General features: G+C 37.2%; 1 protein-coding gene across 5 annotated transcripts in view; it reads left to right on the top strand.

Moving 5' to 3' along the window:
• LOC131432486 (uncharacterized) overlaps positions 1-14319 on the top strand; it is a 335082-nt gene that overhangs the window by 150874 nt on the left and 169889 nt on the right. The window lies entirely within an intron of this gene.

Raw genomic sequence — 14319 nt, 5'->3', positions numbered from 1 at the left:
TGTTCATCAGCAAAATTTCTCAATTATTTAGGAACACTGTTAACCTAAATTGGTTTGGTGAATCATCGAAGACTCACTCTTAGAGCATTAGCTTTATAGTTGCGTCTTCTGCACGAATTTTTTCTTTAAAACCGAGAGAACGCGGTTTGCGAGTTAATGTGTGTGTGTGTATGTGTTTGGCCTATCCCAAGCCCCACTGTCTGGTAGTGGTATACAGAAAAAAGATGTTTCGATGTGTATTGGTTAAACATACAAAAAACTTTACTCCAGCAGAACCCAGAAATACAGAGCAAATGATCGCCGTTCCATCGACCAGCCCCACCTCAATGAAATGTTTGCATCAAATGGATTCAAATATTACATAAAGACTGTTGATCGCTTACAAATGGAAATGGAAAGTGAAGCGTATTTAGTTTATGTCCTTTAGTTTTGAATCAATAATTACCATTTTCCTATCTTAAAAATAATACAGTTAGCATCCAACGTCCTATTTCAATCGTATCCGCGTATTCAGTTTTCGAAACCAGTCAATTGCACTCTTGCACGGAACGACCGAAATTAGCTCTGCGCCTAATTCGTATTTCTGTTTTTGAATTAGTTGATTTTAACAACAAAATTTCCAAAATAACTATAAAATTAGTTAAAATTGAGAATTTACTTTGCTGAAAAAACTCTTATTTTTAGAGAATGTGTTTAGTTGGTGAATATCCTGGACACAAACCAGCAATATTTCAATCCAACACGAAATTCTCATTGACAACTAATTTCGTGACAAAAATCAGGAAATTTGTGTCTATTTTTCTATCATTATCATTTCTGAAGGACAGCACAAAGAAAACAAAAATGAAATTGGTTTTATTAACAAGTTTATTAGCCAAAAACTCACGAGAAGTGTCAAAGCAAAACAATCCATCAAAAAGCCTAAAAGGATAGTCTGGTTGAAACTGCTTGCAAATTGTTTAGATGTTTTTCGCATGTGTTACGATAGATCCATATTTAAATTTCTTAACCGATATGTAAAAATGCCGTAAGTTCTTAGTGGAAAGTGTATTTATTCAGAATTGGTGCACATTTGATGCGATTGTGCGTAATAATGTTTTTACGTGGCACAGTGAAATGAGTTTCGAATGTTTGCACCTTCCGGGCTACGCTGTCTGGTGTACTACTTGTATTCGGTTCTTGTTTTCCGAGTGCTCAAAGGTTTCAGTGAGAGAGTCGATTTTGCGAAGTCGAATGAAGAAAACAGCGATTTAGAAGAAAAAAATTTAACAATAAGTTTATGTTTCGTTTATGTCTTTTTCTCCAATACAACGTCGTATTTATACCTGCCAATATAGAAAAGCCATCTAGTGGCTAGTAGTCATTACGGTGTTAACGTTTTTTCGGTGACAGTGCGTCATATAGCTGCGAATTGCAGAAGCCGATTCAACCATTTATGTTGGTTGAAAACAACGTTTTATTCCACTAACTCAACTAAAAAATTAGTTGAATGGAAATGAAATGTGCCTTAGCTAAGAAATGACAGCACGTTTAATTGGTGAATTCAACTGAAAAAATAGCCATTTCAACAAATATTTTATTATTATTAAGGGAATGAGAATTAAAAATCTAAATTAGCAAAAGTAAGATTTTTTTATTTGTCTCAAAAAATAACTAACTAAAATCAGAAAATCAATTAATTTTTTCACCAAAATGCTGATTTTGGTCTTTCCGTGTGGAACATAGATAACCAGTTGAAAATAGACTGGATCATTTAACGTCAAACTAAAACCACATTGCGGTACATTTAAATTCAAATCAGCTATAGGACGTCAATGGTTGATCTATTTGAAGGATTTGAAAGATTTTTTGCAATTCATAGGAGTTACATCATCCTCTCATTTTGCTACTAACGTAAAAGGCGATAGCATCCAGTCGACGCCGTTCTATCAACCGAATTTCATCATAGACACACGGGAAAGCACGAAATAGGAACTTGTGAACCCTTAGGTATCTCACCTTTTGAAGACTTTTTAACAACAGCGGCACAATGACTTCAACATTATTAAAGTGTTTAATAAAACAAACTTTATACTGGTAACAAATGAATGTATAAAAAAAAGGCGGGTGGGTAATGTTATCTTAGTTATATCTGTAACTGGAGGACGTGAATACGAATAAAACTGACATGTTTCTTTCTCACTTCTGGATAAAGATAACCATTCGTATTAGATTGTGTATATTTTTCAACTTTCATTGCTTCGCTTCCAGAATTTTAACGATGCATCTATACTACAGTACGACTGATTGACGGCAAACATATTCTACTATACCCTTAAATAACACGGAACAAAAAACCACTTTGCTTAATTAGATAAATGGTTATAACTGTTATAATTTAAAGAACTAATATATAAATCTGGGGTACGCTCCGAATTCAGCTGCAAATTTTCGGAATCTAGATCAAAAACTCAGGTCATAAATTTAGTTCTAAGTTAGATGTAAGGAACTGAAGTTACTTTTAGAATTTTCCAAATTTCGTTATAGAACTACATTCTGAACTTGAATTCCAAGTCTTGATATAGGAACTGAATTTAGTTCCAGCATCTAGTTCCAGAAATCATGTTCACAATTTAGTTCCAACATGTAGGTTCTGAATTCTGGAAATGAATGCTGAAACTGAATTGATGAATTAAATTCTGAAACTAAATTCAGGAATTTAACTCTGGTTTTCAATTCAGTTTTAAAAAATAGGTATAGAATTCGCTCAAACTTTAGAAAAAATTTCCGAGGCCCGGAGGGCCGAATGTCATATACCAATCGATTCAGCTCGACGAACTGAGCAAATGTCCGTGCGTGTGTGTGTGTGTGTGTGTGTGTGTGTGTGTGTGTGTGTGTGTGTGTGTGTGTGTGTGTGTGTGTGTGTGTGTGTTGTTTAAGAGGTCGAGATTTCAGAGATGGCTGGATCGATTTTAATCAAACTAGTTGCAAATGAAAGGTCTCCCCTTCACCCTGAACGCTATTGAATGGTTTTGAGATCGGATGTTTACTTTTTGAGTTATACGAAGTTTAATGTCAAAATTTTCAGTTTTTTGACAGTATCTGTCACAATTGACCTTGAAAACAAAATAAATTTTCAGACTTAGATTCCGCACGGTAATACCTATCCAACAAGCCTAAGATTGTTAAAATCCGTCCATTTTTAACGGAGATATCGAAATTTTTGTGTAAGCGACTTTTTCCCCTGTTCCAGCAGTAGAAGTTTTGAGCGCTATCTGGCAAAGAAATGCTTGGGAGCAACATAAAACACGATTTTTATACTGTTACATACATTTGTTTCTAAGTACCCAAAAGACTCTGTACAGAATGATATTTTGCCTCGGACCGATTTTGGCACGGTTCGTTTTTGGCAACATAATCTTTCGAATGTGCCATATGTAAACCAGAAGATGGCAGAATTTTTGAGTTGAAAGCAATTCCATAATTATATTGATTTAAACTACTTACAGCAATAAATGCTGGTAGAACGTAACTTCCACATACCATTCGAATCAGCTCGTCGAGATCAGCAAATGCGTGTGTGACAAATAATTTCACTCAATTTTTTTCGGAGATGACTCAACCGTTTTCAACAAACTCAGATTCATATGAAAAGTCGTATATTCACAAACAAGGTTCCTGAATTATGTTTGGTTCCGACCTCTGGTTCCGGAACTACAGGATGATATGTGAAACGAAATTAAAACTGTGTAACTCTCTTTGCTCATAGATGGCTGGAGCGATCTAAGATTCAACTGAAAAGTTTTAAGATTCTATAAAACATTTTGTTTTTTAGAGTCAGATCCAACTTCCGGTTTCGGAGATACAGGGTGATTAGTATAAAAATGTCTATTTCACATAAATTATAGGAATTATAGGATGATGAATTTTTAAAATTCAAACCGATATAGAAGATGACAATCCCCAAATGCTTTAAAGTTGAACTCAAAAATATTGCAATTTATTCGTCATATGGCCATACGAATCGGTTTGGGTTAAGCTGGTTCCTGAATACCGGCTCTGGAAGTACCTTGAATTACCATAAACTCTAAAGTGGAAATTACTTCGACATATCATGGAATGTTTAATCGATTGTTACACTTTTAGATTCAAATTCGATCCGATTTGCAGTTTCAACATTACAGAGTAATGAGTGATTAACATCTCAAATTGACACTTAAAACGACGGGCATTAGAATAATGTCATGAAAACTGAAACACCGAAGAATATTCATGCAAAAACACATGCGGATTTATAAAAAAAAGGTATCATCTCACTGCTAGGTGGATTAGGCACGTTTTTAAATCAAGGTTCGGTGTTCAGACCTAATATTTAGTTTCAGAATCCAGATCTAAAATTCATATCCTGAATTTTGTTAATGAATTCTGAAAAATCCTAAATCATATCTCTGGATTCGAGTCCCTGAATAAGGAACTAAATTTGAAACCATTTTCAGAATCCAGAAATAGGAGTCAGTTCTAGAGTCATAGTTTTAAATTTTGATCCTGTAATCTGGAACTAAATTTTTAAATAGAGGTATGAAACAAAATTCGGAACTTAAAATCAACTTCAAAATTCAGGTGGACCAGAATCTAGTTTCTGAGATTAGTTCTTGAATTTAACTAAAAACTCAGTTCTCTGCTACTGCTGGTTTACTGCTAGCCACGACGTCCGAATGCGAAGAAGAGCTACATTGATTCCACCTGAGCAATTGAGGTTTTTATTACTGATGTTGGTGGAAGAACCTCCAGTTCCGTCTAACGTACTAGAAAATACGAACAATTCGCGGTCAAGATTTAACTATTACACTCGGCCAGTAGAAAATCGGAACTGATATGTGCCTGACTGCCTCAAAACCGTCATCCTGGTGCGAAAAAGTCAAGCAAACGTGATAAGTTTTCCTCGTTGTTTCCAAAAGTTTGAGAAAACATAAATTTTGACTTATTTATGGTTATTTTACACTGTTGAAAATTTAATCACAAGTTCCTGATTATATTTTTGATACCATGGAGGAAAAATTATGTTGTTGTGTTAGTTTTAACAAGAGATATTTACGATCAAAAACTTATCACTCTCCCAGAGGGTAAATTTTGAAAAGGCGCCCCATAGTAAAGTAAGTCGTATTCACGACAAAAATTATATGCCAATCATCAATCACACGTCTCGTTGTGGGTGGCATCAAAACGAGACAACTTAATCGTTCTTGAACGCTGTGAGGTGGCAAAAAGTATGGACAAACTGAATTGGACTTAGTCGTCCATTGCCGTTTTATATAGAACAAATAAATTTCTTGAATGCTACGAGAAAACACGACAGGAACACGAATCCGTCAGGGTTAGTTACACTAGAGATTCAAAAATCTCATCGTTTGGGTCCTTTTAAGGTCCATCACATCGATCCTACAGATCGATTTTTCTTATTGACATAAGTACATTTACTGTTGAAAATTTTTATGTTGTATTTTTGCTGATACGCCTTATTAGATAATACATATATATGGGGCATTCCACGAAAAATCAGTCACCCAAATTTTTTTTATCTATTTTTTTGGTAAAGAATTCGAAGATATTCGACACGTATTTTTGTATTTCAATATGGTACGGGGAATTTTCGAGATATGATTTTTTGAAATTTCGCGTTCACAAAAAAAGAACCAACACTTTTCAACAGCCTATACCGTAAAATCTAATAATAATACAAAAATTCGTCCAAGATATGAAATATGCGTCTTTTCCTTAGCTTTCAAGTAAGCGATTCCATAAAACAGCCTTTTTAGATTTTTTAATGAAAAAAGTTAAAAAAATAATAAACAAATAAAAAAAACTTTAAACTTAGGCCTATTTTTTTTCTTTTTTTAGTTGAAAAAAGAAGCCTTTTCAGGCTTAACTCAATCTTGGCAAAGTTTCAGAGTGGAAAGATCAATATTTTCGGAGTAGTGAATTTTTCAATCACGACCCACACGCGCGGAACGTACCGCTGCGCAACTCGCTTGAATACGGGCTTAACTTGCCGACACATGTCACGCCACTGATCCAACCCTAACTTGGACAGTTTATTGTTAGCAACGTTACAGTTAGGATCGCGGTGTAAAAATGAATCCAAAAATTAAAAACCGTTTCTGCAATCCGTTGAACTTTAAGACTCATGTTAGCAAAAATAAAAAACATTCGTTGCGTTGGGTTTTTTCCCTTCTTGATTTTTTTTGAAAGCAAATGATGTTTTGTTTGCACCGTGTAGGCAGAAAGTGAGTAAAAGGCAAAGGATTTACGCGAGTATTAAAATAGTGATGACATACGGTTTTGGACAAGTTGCGAAATGATGTAATTTTCACTATTCAGCTGTGAGTGAAAATTCTGCTGATGCAATAGTGATTGCAGATTAAGAATTCTCTGAGACTGATGACAATGATGACAATGTGTCTATATTCAGCGACTATACAGAAGTAATTCTTGCATTTGCTTACATTGTAACATTGCATTTCTCAAATTTTAAAATATCGATTGCCTTTTTAGAATGAACCATGTTTGTCTTTCGGTTATCTTACCGAATTGAAACTAAAATTTCATGCAAAAGAGGCAACTGAATTCGAAAGAATAAAAATGTCAACAGTTTTGCCAACAATTTTTGAATTTATTTTTACATCGCGATTTTAACTAAAACGTTGCTAAAAATAAACTGTCAAAGTTAGGATTCGATCAGTGGCTCGACATGTGTCGACAAGTTAAGCCCATATTCAAGCGAGTTGCGCAGCGGTACGCTCCGCGCGTGCGGGTCGTGATTGAAAAATTTTGCTAACATGTGTCTTATTGATCTTTCCACTCTGAAACTTTGCCAAGATTGAGTTAAACCCCTAAGGCTTCATTTTTCAACTAAAAAAAAGAAGAAAATAGGCCCAAGTTTGATTATTTTAATTGTTTATAAATTTTTAACTTTTTCCATTTAATTTACTTTTAAGGTTGTTTCATAGCATCGCTTATTTGAAAGGTAAGAAAAAGACGCATATTTCATGTATTGGACGAATTCTCGTATCTCTATTAGATTTTACAGTATAGGCTGTTGAAAAAAGGCTCTTTTATGTAATCGCGAAATTTAAAAAATCATATCTCGAAAATTCCAAGTACCATATCGAAATACAAAAATACGTGTCGAATATTTTCGAGTTCTTTACCGAAAAAAGATAGTTAGATGAAAAAAAAATTTGGGTGGCTGATTTTGCGTGGAATGCACCATTTAATTCGAATTTTAAAGGGATTGTGGTGCCAATTTTAAGTAGAGCCCTTTCTCATCGTTAGCGTCAGTATTACTTTAATTCACACCATGTGCAGTTCGGCGATCAGGAAATTTTGATGCTTTACGTGCAACAAACCAAACTGGGAAATTTTTAGATACTTACCGTGGAACCCTTAGAAGGGAATTTATTTGCACTCGGAAATTTTCTCGGAAACGACTTAATCGATTATCACACTACGATTCGAATGAAAAGTCTTACAGTTTCCTGTAAATTTCTACCATTTTCTAGCCGAATTTCATGAGTATTACCACGAACGATGGTCAAAAACAAGTACAAATCCCATAAAACTGTCTGATAAATTCTTCTAATTTGCCGAACTTGTTAGTTTGTGGGCATATAATCTTAATTCGGCAATACTGTTCCCCCCTTCTCCTGTTCCGGAAGCACAGAAAATTGTGAAGAAAAGCTCCAAAACTAAAACTCATTTTGATTTCTCAGCCACGCTTGAACCGATTTTCACAAATCTTGTTTTGAATGAAAGCTCATATTGTTTCAAAAGCTACTATGATACTTCATTCGGACCCGACTTTCGGTTCGCCAAGTTATAAGGCGACGAGTATCAAAATTTTTAAACCGACATATAGAATGACAGTATGTACAAAATAAAAACAAACAAATCAAAACAAGACACAGCACGAACGATGCGTGCTTTTTTCTGTTTCAAACACGCTACAAGGAAAATGAAACGGTTTCGGATGTCTGCTACTGATGTGTGATTTCGGTAAAAAAACGGTGCTGCGGTTGGTAGAAATCTTAGCTATTTTATGATAAGTACGACGAAAGAATAAAAGAATGTCAATAAATTGAAATTTATTTTAAAATATAAACATGCATCGAAATTTCAAGTTAAGCGATGTTAATGCAATTTCCACAAACGGAAGTGCAGTAATACCGTGCCGGTGGTGTAGTTATGTCAATTATAACAATAATAATAATAATCCTATTTAATTAGTTTAATTGAAATTGAGAAATAGATAGTAAGTCTAGGTTTAACTAGGTTCAGAATTGTTCCAATTTGTAGGTCATATTTGTTGCTGACAAACGAACCAACTTTGCCTATTGCGGTCATCTGAATCCGGTTTCGGAAGAATTGGAAATAGTGATCAAAAACTGCAAAAAGGATCTCACTCACTTTTCTTCGAGATAGCCAAATCGGTTATAACAATATTATAGGTTGAAAGGAAAAGTCTTACAGTGTAATACGGAATTCCTTATTTTGTTGTGGAATTGTAGATTTTGTTAGATTCAGTGCGAACAAACTTTCCTATTTCTATACAATAAACAGTTATTTTTGCGAATTTCACAATAATATTTATGATGTTATGAGCGTGGAGCGAGGTTGGTAAACGACTGGACAATGCGCAATTCAGGCCCCAATGTGGTTCTTAGCGTCTTGTCCAGTAACTCCTATCCCTACCTCCCCGCGGTGCCGGCTGGGGTACGAGTAACCATAGGAAAGATCGGGTAACCAACCCCGGTGGGACCTTAGTCGTATGCTGACAGGGAAGGGGGGCTTGCCGTCTCTTTACAGAGAGCGAGCTTACCCGAGCAGCTGTTCCCCATGTTGGGGCGGCTCGAAACATAGTCTGTTCTCCATGTTAGGAGCGGCTGATTACCGTCCTTGTGTCAGTGTGGGAATCCACACAGTGCTGACACGATGGCCCTCCGGCGAGACAGGCAATCGGCAAAGACCTACGCAACAAACTAAGGACTAACGGAAACTTGGCACATGGAACTGCAAATCGCTTGGCTTCCCAGGTTACGACCGAATGCTGCATGATGAGCTTCAAATCCGCGGCTTCGATGTCGTAGCACTGTAGGAACTTTGTTGGACGGAACAGAAGGTGTGGAAAAGTGGGTATCGAGCGGCTACCTTCTACCAGACCTGTGGCACAACCAACGTTCTAGGAACGGGATTTGTAGTGTTGGGAAAGATGCGCCAGCGCGTGATTGGGTGGCAGCCAATCAGTGATAGGATATGCGCATTGAAGATCAAGGGTCGTTTCTTAAACATGGAGGAGAGGCACTGGCTAGAGCGTTGCACTGGATGATTTCTAGGATTTGGGAGGAGGAGATTTTACCGCAGGAATGGATGGATGGGGTGGTATGTCCCGTCTACAAAAGGGCGATAAGCTAGACTGTTGCAATTACCGCGCAATCACATTGCTCAACGCCGCCTACAAGATACTCTCCCAAATCCTTTGCCGTCGTCTCTCACCAATAGCTAAGGAATTCGTAGGGCCGTACCAAGCGGGATTTACTGGAGCCCGCGCCACTACGGATCTCATTTTCGCGATGAGACAAGTACTCCAGAAGTGTCGTGAATACAACGTACCCACGCATCACCTATTCATTGACTTCAAAGCGGCATACGACACAATCGATCGACGCTCTCGAGTCCCTTCGAATCTCGGAGAGGATTACGTCAAGGTGATGGACTTTCTTGTATCTTGTTCAATATTGCTCTGGAAGGTGTGATTCGAAGAGCGAGGATCGACACGAGTGGCACGATCTTCCGAAAGTCCGTACAACTTTTCGGCTTCGCTGACGATATTGATATTGTGACACGTAGCCTTGAGAAGATGACGGAAACCTACATCGGACTGAAAGCTGAATCTAGGCGTATCGGACTGGCCATAAATGCGTCGAAAACAAAATACATAAGAGGAAGAGGCACTAGAGAAGAAACACTATGCCTCCCATCACGAATATTAATAGACGGTGACGATATCGAGGTGGTTGACGAGTTCGTGTATTTGGGCTCACTGGTGACCGCCGATAATGACACCAGCAGAGAAATTCATAGACGTATTTTGGCAGGGAATCGTGCGTACTTTGGACTCAGAAAAACGCTCCGATCGAGGAAAGTACGCCACCGCACGAAATTGACCATCTACAAAACGCTCATTAGACCGGTTGTTCTCTATGTTGGCAGAGGACCAACGCGCCTTCAGTGTTTTCGAAAGAAAGGTACTGAGGACCATCTATGGCGGAGTGCAGATGGAAGACGGAACGTGGAGACGGCGTATGAATCACGAATTGCAACAGCTGCTAGGAGAACCACTTATCGTACGGACAGCTAAAATCGGACGTCTACGATGGGCTGGGCATGTCATAAGGATGTCGGACGACAGCCCAGTGAAAATGGTTCTTGAATCTAATCCGACTGGTACAAGAAGAAGAGGAGTGCAGCGAGCAAGGTGGATCGATCAAGTGGAGGGCGATCTCAGAAGCATCCGTGCCTTGAGTGGCTGGCGACGAGCAGACCGAGTTATGTGAAGACGTATGCTTGATACAGCAAAGGACACCCCAGGCCTATAGCTGTTAAGTTGGTTGGTTAGCGAGGATGCCAGGTCATTTTGTCAAAAATCTGTGATCAATCCAAAAAACTATTTGTGCGAAATATGTGCACGTTTCCCATTACATAATAGATGATCGAAATCATTTTTTATAGCAAAGGTACTTTCAACTGCTCTGTTGGATATGCATTTTATAAAAATTTTCCCTAGCAAATTGAAGATTTTGTAGGACTCATTACCAATCTGTGATCGATTTCAGAAATATTTGATAATCTGCGTCATTTTCAAAATCTGTGCATAAAATTGAAAATCTGTGAACCTGGCATCTCTGATTATGAGTAATATGTATTTTTCCGGCTAATTTTCTTATTCCCAAGAAGCATAAAAAGTTTCTCTCATTTTTCCGACGGAAGCCCGGAGGGCTGAATGTCATATACCATTGGAATCAGTTCGTCGAGTTCGCAAAATGTTTGTGATTTCCTCAAAGAGGCCTGAACCAATTTCAACAAACATTAGTTCATATGAAAGGGCTTATGGTCCTATAGAACAGTATTGAATTTTATCCGGATCAGACTTCCGGTTCCGGAACTATAGGGTAAAGTGTATTAATAACAGTGCTTAGTAACAAAATCTACTTCGGCTATACCAGCTCCTAGTTTCCGGTTCCGGAAGTACAAGAAATAGTGGTCAAAACTTCCAAAACGGAACAAACTTCAATCTCTCAGTCAAACCTCGCCTTAGACTCGAATAAAAGATTTTATGATCCCGTAAGCTGCGATTGATTTTTTTTCAGAATCCTACTCCTATAGACGCTAAGTATGTTCCTCTAAGTTGTACAGGAAGTAATATCAAGCAACGGCTATAGAGAGTAAACAAGTGTCATCTGATCCCAAAGAAAATTTATATTGTTGTACCACATTTTAAAGTGCTTGGACTGGAGAAAATTTTCCCGAAATTTCAAACCTTTAATAGCAACATTACTATTGATTTTTATTTAGTTGGAATGTTGAAACTACAGCTTAGTCGATGCCGGGTATAGCGTGATTGGTTAGTCGATGCCCGAAGAGGCGAATGACGTTAAAGTTAAAACCTCTATAATTAAAGCTAAAAAAAAATTCACGCGTTAAAGTGTTTCGGTTTCGTACTTTTCAGAAATGTGGACGCCCGCTATAATCGATGTTATTTAAAAAAAAAAAATAACCATCTGTCATGTGTTCCCGTTGAAAATCTTTAAGAAGGAAACGCATGGTGCAAGGTTCTGGTAGTTTATACACGACGCGTTTCTTTCTAATAGCTTATCATACACATTTGAATTTCTACCTTATATTGAAGCATTCAAAGTTCCGATTATATTTGAACTGATATTGAAATCTTAAAAAAGCTAGAATGTCGTAGAATCTGTACTATAATGTTGATGACTAAAGGCGAACAGTAATTGGTAAACAGATACTGGTTAAGATTGGTTAAGGAAAACATTTAATTTTACTATAAGAAGCTTACACGGAGACAAATCCATTGTCGGTACTATGATTAAAAATCATTAAATCATGAATAATGTCCATCATGAATAATAAGTCATAAGCAAAAAGATCATGAACAATAACAAATCTTCCATGAGAATTTTCATGTTATCAATCGTTTTGCTTAGGAAACTTTCTTGAGAAGACATGGTTCATGATTCAAAAATCATGGTATCGGTAGTAGATTTTTATCCGTGTACCATTTTGCTGATATTTCTGGTATAGAAACGGACATGTCAAACCGAAAAAAAAATCAGTTTTGCATGTTTCTAATATAAATTTTATTTGAAGAGAAAATCTACGGAGTTTACAGGGTGATTTGGCGCTGGCGTGATTTGCTAGAATAACGCCGGAATGCTACTCATCTCATTGGCAAGGAAAAGTTAGTTTTTTTCAGAAAAAAACACCCAACATGCAGTTCATGAACACAAAAACAAACGTCTTGAATAATTCCTAAGGATGAAATTTGATACTATCAGTGATCCCCTTTGTGAACGGCAGTCAAATATCCTCCTCACAAAACCAAACCCAACCAAATGCCCAACAAAATCAACGCAGAAAAGATCGGCGTACTCGCGATTACTTTCCGCGAGTGAAGCCTCTTGAACTCACATTACCACCGTTTGAAGTTTCAATTTTCTCCATCAGTTAGCTAGAGTATAAAAAATACATTTTTTTTCTTACACTTACACTGCTAAGGGGCTGTCCATAAAAGACGTCACGCTTTTTTTGACGATTTTTAACTCCCCATCCCCCCTTTGTCACAAATTGTCACAGAAGTTAAGACCCCCCACCCCTCCAATGTCACATGTCACGAATTCAAAATAAATAAAATTCATCTCAATACATTCTCAATATGTATGACAAACCATACAAATATGAGGGAAAAAAACGATTTATTACATGCTGTCATTAGATTAAAAAATATCCCTTAAACTACAAAATCATCGGAATTATTTTATTAATAACAATTATATAAATTAACAAAAATATTTGGTTGGAATTGATGAAACATTAAAATCATCTGTTTTATTCCTCCTAGGGGTACACAGATATATTATTGTTTTAGGTAAAGAATAATATTTCCTTAGTGTAGCATACAGGGCTGAGAAAATAAAGACCAAAACCTCATCAAAACGAGATCACTGACGGAGAATCTTTTCATTATCAGTTGGTCAGTGAAATTTAAATCACATCGATCAATATCGGTACTGATCTTCCGTCACACAATGGGTAGTGATTTTGAGCTAAAATGATTCTTGATTTATGTAAGTTCAATAATTGGATGATTCGATAAGCTTTGATGTTGGTGGAGGAAAATCACATATGATCAAGATAAGACATGACATGATCTACGTCTGAAATCGTTGATCTCCCGCCCTTTATCAAATGGAGTACAATTGAATAAACTGCAACAGAATCAGATAAGAGAAATTCTTATGATATACTATTATCAATGCTAGAAAATCAAATCGCTGAAAAAAATTTCAGTGCATAACTTAAGCTGAACCGTTTGAAGGCATCTTTTTCTTTTTCACGCATATTAGGCAAAATTTATTAATTTCGCTAATTTACTCGCTCCTCCGTGCACTTTTGCTGATCACAACAGAAAAGATTTCATGCATCACTCATTTCTGAATTTACAAGAAGAAGCTTTTACATCAACAAATACACGTTTTCCTATAGAATGTAAACGTTTATTGTAGAGATTTATTCAGGAAATTGGGCAAAGCAGTAATATAATTAGGTATTTCAAAAATGCGCTAATTGAAAATATTTGACGTCACATTCCAAAAACCTCCCCCCCTCCCCCCTGTCACAAGAGGTCACGTTTTATAAAACACCCCCCTCCCCCTTGCGGCGTGACGTCTTTTATGGACAGCCCCTAAGTCCCTACCCGTCAGCTGCCTGTTTCTGCCGGGACGGATCCTACCAGGAGCCAAAAGGAACTGTATTTCGTTGTTTTCGACGTGTCACGAAGCTCATTTTGCCTGCCGTGCACCGTGCAAAGTACCATTCTCGAACGCAGCTGGGTAGGTTCTTTCTCTTCCTCCAGGATCTCCGTAAGAGAGCAATCAGAGGTAACAGACGAAGAAGCTCACTGCTTTCGAACGACGAACAGTTGTCGTCTGCTTTTCCCCAAAACACCGACCGTCTCCGTCTGGGTGGCTTATGTTCGCGCACGCTGGC

The sequence above is a fragment of the Malaya genurostris genome, chromosome 2 (genome assembly GCF_030247185.1).
Source record: "Malaya genurostris strain Urasoe2022 chromosome 2, Malgen_1.1, whole genome shotgun sequence".
Lineage (NCBI taxonomy): Eukaryota > Metazoa > Arthropoda > Insecta > Diptera > Culicidae > Malaya > Malaya genurostris.
The sequence above is the reverse complement of the archived record's forward strand: the minus strand, read 5'-3'. Positions and strand labels throughout refer to the sequence as shown.